This window comes from Trachemys scripta, chromosome 6 (assembly GCF_013100865.1).
Source record: "Trachemys scripta elegans isolate TJP31775 chromosome 6, CAS_Tse_1.0, whole genome shotgun sequence".
Taxonomy (NCBI): domain Eukaryota; kingdom Metazoa; phylum Chordata; order Testudines; family Emydidae; genus Trachemys; species Trachemys scripta.
This window is the reverse complement of record NC_048303.1, coordinates 99,696,622-99,702,621: the sequence shown is the minus strand read 5'-3', so window position 1 is coordinate 99,702,621 and position 6,000 is coordinate 99,696,622. Positions and strand designations below refer to the sequence as shown.

Sequence of the window (6,000 nt, the reverse complement as noted above, 5' to 3'; positions counted from 1 at the left end):
TGCATGGGTATGACCCTCACAGCCCCGTATTACGGGTACAAGCTGAGCCTGCACCAGGCCCAGGGTCTCTGAAAGGCGGCGCTAGGCGGCTGCGGCGCTCTGCGCACGCCGGGGGCTGGGCCGCGCGGGGCAGCCGTTGCGCTCTGGCGCCCCCTGGCGGTGAAGCGGCCTGCGGCGCAGCCCGTGTGTGCCCGTTCGCTCCTCCCCCGCCTCCTGGGCGGGTCCGGGATCCGCCTCCAGACGCTTGCGGGGGTGAAAGTAACATGGTGGCCGCTTCCTCCCCAAGCAGCGGCGGCGGCGGGGCTGGCTGCTCCTGAGGCTGCAGCAGGGGGTCTCGGCCGGGCGCGCAGCGGCTGTGGGGGTGAGTCCCGGGCGGGGAGGCGGGTCCCCTGCGCCGGGGGGTGGCGGCGGCGGCAGGTGAGTGAGCGAGCGAGCGGGGTCCTGACAGGCGGCGGGGGGAGGCTCGATCCCGCCCCCCTGCCTGAGCCGCGGGGCAGGGTCCGCGAGAGACCCCAGCTGTCCCGCTCCGTGCCCCGGGGGCAGCGCCGCGCTCCGGGCCGGGGGAGGGGAAGGAGGGGCCCGGGCTTGGTGGGAACGGCTCCTTCCTCCTGCCGCGCCCCAGCCCGGCCGGGGTCGGCCGCCGCAGCTGTTCCTGCCGGGCTCCCGCTGGTGCCAGGCTCGTTTTATCCCCCTCCCCCAGCCCAGTGGGTGGGCTCCCTCGGGCCCCGCAGCTGCGGCTCGCTGGCCGGAGGCGCCCCGGGGGGATGCTCGCGGGAGGCCGGGGTGACAGGTGAGGCTCAGGGCAGCTCCCTCCGCCTTTTGTCTCTCTCCCTCCCCCCAACCCCCTGGAGACGCCTCCGCGGGGCTAACTCCTGCGCGCAGCTGTGCAAGGAACCCCCCGAGGTGTCCCGGCAGGGAACCAGCCCAGCCCCCGGGCAGAGCACGCTGCTGGCAAAGGACCCATGGCCATAGGATAAGCGCTGCCCGGGCTGGAAGCGGAAGCGCTGTTAGCCAGAAGGGCGTTCATGTGATTTTTTTTTTTTTTTTTTTTTTTCCAGAAACAGGTTGAAATAGATTTTGCAGCCAAGGTCCCGGTCGGAGTATGGCTAGCGACCGTCTTCTGGGGCTTGGTGTCTTCTGTGACGCCTGAACCAACTAGCAGTTCAGCATTGTAATGTAGTTGTTGCCAGGTTTCAGAGTAGCAGCCGTGTTAGTCTGTATCCGCAAAAAGAACAGGAGTACTTGTGGCACCTTAGAGACTAACAAATTTATTAGAGAATAAGCTTTCGTGGACTACAGCCCACCATATATGCACCCGAAGAAGTGGGCTGTAGTCCACGAAAGCTTATGCTCTAAGGTGTTTGTTAGTCTCTAAGGTGCCACAAGTACTCCTATTCTTTTTGTAGTTGTTGCCATATAACATTCCCAAATATTGCCTTGGCCTCTGGGCTGTAGCATCGCTTGGAAATGCTTCGGTCTGTTTCTACTGTAAGAGCGAACTTAAAGGTGTTGGTGCTACCACGGATGGAGTAACTACTAGGGCCTGTGATGTGGTAGCTTTTACCTGCCCAGACCCGACCAAAGTTCTCAAGGGAGTATTAAATTAGTGGTATTAAATAAGGTGGCTAAAGTGGGGTGTCTGGCCACATTGGTTAAGACATTGCTGGTGAGAACAGGGACAGGACTGTATGTCCATACAGCACCTAGCATGTCTGTTGCTACTGTCTTACAAGGTAAGTATTTGGACCCTGTCTATAGCAGAGTTCAATGGTAGAAAACTGTACTGAAAATCTAGATGGCTGCCTGTTACTTCACTTCTTGCTCTATTTGTACCTATATGCTGTAAATATGGGTTAAACATGGTTCTTACTACATTTCTTGCTCTGTTTCTACTCAATAGTCTCTAAATATGAGTTAAACATGTTCCATAAAGGTACCTGCATTGTGATTGAAATAATTAGAGAGGGAGACATCAAAGCTGCTGCCTGTGGTTGAACTTTCAGATCTTCTGCATCAAGTTTTAGCTTGTAAACAGAATGTCTGATCTTTTAACCCTTAATTCTATCTGGTGTGACTTCTGTGAGCTTTAGAGTAAGCTTTTGTTATTTGCTTAAATATTGTGGCTTATTATGACAACCTTACAAAGATAAATGTAAGCCTGTATTTGTATATATTAGTGGGAGGGAAAGTATCAGCTTTAATAATGAGTTGTCATTGAAGATCTGACTTTTTTTCCCTTGTACTTTTATCTCTTTACAATTGTGGTGGTGGCTTTTTTTGTTTTGTTTTATTTTTTGTTTAATTTGAAGAAATAAATAATTGTTCTCTAAAGAAAGTATGATGGGATGGAAATTTACCTGCTTTTCTCCCTTCCCCATGAATCTAGAATTCTTATTTCTCCCCACCCTTCTTTTTTGCTGCGGTTTTTTTATTTTATTTTTTTTAAGAACAGCATAGTGTCAGCTACCCAGCACACTCATGAGCAGTCTCAAAATAACAAACCAATGTGAGCACATGATGCAAGAAAAAACATGTTGGCTAGTAAGCTGAAATCAATTTCAAGGACTATTATGAAACACTCAGCTGTTTGTATTTTTTAATTCTGATCTGTCATCAAGCTATTTAACAATGTCCTCACAAACATGAGTGTTGGATATTGTTCAGGACATCTTTTTTGTTATTCTTTAAGAACTTGCTGACTGCTTTTTACCATGTGGGTGAATATGAAAAATATAATAATATATTGTACCTTTCATAACTATGAATGAGCTGACACAGCACAAGACTCCAGCAGGAATTATTTAAGTCTTGTTTGTAAAACATAATATAACTTTGCCTAGTAAAATCTGCAAAATGAAATGTGAACAACTTGTTAGTTAGAGAAGGTATATCTTGTATACTAGGCTCGGAACTTCATTGTCCATAGGCAGCTAAGACTTTGGCGGTCCCAGTGTTCAGGCTGAGGTCTTAATCTCTAAAATAAAGTTAGTGGGATATTATTGCATTTGTGACTGTGTAAAGACATTTATGTTCTTGTTTTGTTTTGGACAACTGTGTCAGGATTTTTCCATGTTTTTCTTTTTTTTTTTAAAGTGTCTGACTCTTGCGCCTTTTTTTTTCTTTGCTTTATTATAAAATAAAAATGCCTTTATCAGTGTTAACCTGAGAGTGGCAATTAAAAATGAAACTGTCTAAGCTCAAGTAAAAAATTCTAATACCGAAATGGTATTAATTATAATGTCCCTTTAATTTGAAATCTAGATCTGATCATTCAGAACAACGCTGCTGTTGTGCTGCCAGCTGTTGAAGTTGAGTGCTTATTGTGAATGTGTCCACAAATTTGGGATTTTTTTTTCCCCTGACCTCCTTCAAGCCGGTAGAGAATAGTGTCTGGTGTTTCAAAGTAACTAGAGCAGGGCTGCTCAGTTCTATCTGCATTAAGTCCTTTTGCTCCATATGTCTGTTCATGTGAAAATATATATATGCTCCTTTATATATAAAAAGTGTGTGTGTGTGTATGGGGTGGGGGGGCTTGTTTAAGTTTGTGAAAACCCCACATTCTTCCACTGCATAGCTAAAGAGATAGTAAGAATGGTATTGCTAATAAGAACAACAAGGAGTCTGGTGGAACCTTAAAGACTAACAGATTTATTTGGGCATAAGCTTTTGTGGGTAAAAACCTCACTTCTTCAGATGCATATTGCTAATAAGAGCACTGTAACCAGAAAGGCAGATGGCGTGGCAGTTAAAAGGTCTGTTAAACCTGTATGTACATTGTCACTTGCAAATCTGTTGTGTAATTTGAGTATAATTTCAGTGGCAACTGTGGACACAGAGCACCTTTCTCCTCACTCAGTCCATGTGTAAAATGTTGAGCAGACAGTCTGTGCATTGCCACCATGAGCCAATGTCTCTTTTTATGACCAGGTCAGTATGTGGAGTCAAAGCATTGAAATCATGTGAATTGTGGTGGTTGTAGCCTGTTAAATCTGGCATCTCTGTCAGATCTGATGTGTATATATATTTTTTTATTTACTCATTCCCCAAGCAGCTTTGTCTCCAAAAGATGCAGAAAAGTTACCCCCTCAGATTTGCCATACCTAAAGATGGCAGTCTTTCATTGCAGGGAACTTCAGCCTAGCACTTTCTAGTTCTTGCAAAGCCTTGAATAGCAAGAGATTGTCTCCTGGAAAAGTAAGAGCCTTTAGTCAAGGGATGGATTTGGGGAGATAGATAGGGTAAGGGAATTAGGTGGTGGTACTCTTCTAAGCTCCAGCCATGTGAGTTGCCAAATGCAGTGTTGTTTATTGTCGATTGTGCAGATGTTCAGAATGTGTGTGTGCTCACTGGACTCCTTGAGATCTGCTCTGCTCCCCCTGTGTGGTGCTTCAGTATGCCAACATGCTCTGCTAGGCTCCTTGGGCTTAGCTCCTTTATTTTGTGGGGCGAGGGGAATGGCTGGGATGAGGGAAATGGCTGTATGTCTTAAATTCCATCCACGTCTGGCACCAAAACTATGCAGGTCTGTAACTTTCCCTCTCACTTCTTACATGAGGAATGGAATGGCCAACAATGATCACAATTAAATGATCATCCGCAGGCATTGGATTTAACACCTTAATGAAATGAACGGGCAGTCCACACCCCTTAGAGCTATTGTTCCTATCCAGGCCTTCTGCAGATTCTTATGAAGGCATCAATTGTATCTGGTTCACAGTGCTTACACTTTCTCTGCAGCCATAAAAGCTAGAGACTTTGTTCTCTTAAAAATGAAAGCCAATATTCTGGAGAACAAAACAGAATCTCCTTTTGATCTCCTTAAGAATGCCCCTAATTTGGGCTATATCAGCCCCTGGCTGAGTTTCTGCTATATATTCCAAACAAGATACACAATAATCAAAATCTATCGTGGCTAATTTGTAAAGGATTTTCAAAATTTGAGTCTGGGATAATCTTGATTTAGAATAGCAAGCTCAAGGCAGAGGCTGATACAGTGTGCAACAGCAACATGAGTTACAATATCTTGTCTAAACTTGGCCTACACATCATTTAAACAATCCACATTCACTGTTGTAATAATTCAAGCCTGCTAATTTTGATTTGAGCTGTTCTTGTTAATTCACCACACTTTTTTTTTTAAACTGTGCTGCTTCCCTTTTAACCCCCAAAATGTAATAAACTGGTTTATGTATTTCACACATTAACCAAATAGAGACTTGTTTATCCAAAAGTTTTAAAAATAATGTAAGTTAGGGATTGACTTGCAAAGTAAGCTGCTTGACCTTGGCAACTGCAACTGAGTTTACAGTTACCAGGCTGTAACAAAATGCTAGAAATTATCTCCCTCCGAAAAGCAAACTGTATGTTGCAGCAGCGAATGAATTTCAGTTTTGTAACAGTCTATTTGGGTTGCTAGCCTTTCTGGCAAAACTAACAACTACCTGACTGTATGAAGCTACATTGCCATAGCTACACTGGTATAACGGCATAATGTAGCTATAGCCTACACTGATAGAAGGGGTCTTCCGTTGGTGTAGGAACACTACCTCCCTGAACAACTGTAGGTACGTTGACAAAAGCATTCTTCTGTTGATATAGCTGTGTCTTAACACTAGAGTTAGGTCAGCGTACCTATGTCAGTCAATGTATAGTTTGTTACACTCCTGTTAACCTAAATTTTAAATGTAGACCAAGCCTCAGTAGTACATTTTTCAGTCACTTTCTTTTTAAGGCATTATTTGTGTGGATGACATCTATAATTAGCACATTTCCCCAGTGGCACCATCTTTCATGGGCATTCTGTTTCTCTGCTTTTTTTTTTCTTTCTCAGCCTTCCTGATCACCCATCCCTCTGACTGGCAACTTAGCAGTCTCCCTTATTATTCATTGGGTAGGAAATTAGATACTTGTACCTGTGCCAGACTTCTGGCCAATAAGGTTTTCCCCCTCCTCCAGTTTGTTGTATCACGTGTAAACCTATTTTCTGCTGTTGGAATAAGT

The 6,000-nt window shown here is 44.9% G+C and overlaps 1 protein-coding gene across 6 annotated transcripts in view; it reads left to right on the top strand.

The window, feature by feature from the left end:
* The first annotated feature begins 239 nt into the window (after positions 1-239).
* DENND4C (DENN domain containing 4C) overlaps positions 240-6,000 on the top strand; it is a 117,308-nt gene continuing 111,547 nt past the window's right edge. For all 6 annotated transcript variants that reach the window (XM_034774577.1, XM_034774574.1, XM_034774573.1 and 3 more), the window contains exon 1: positions 240-361. The gene's annotated coding sequence lies outside the window, so the exon portion shown is untranslated. The remainder of the gene's footprint in view (positions 362-6,000) is intronic.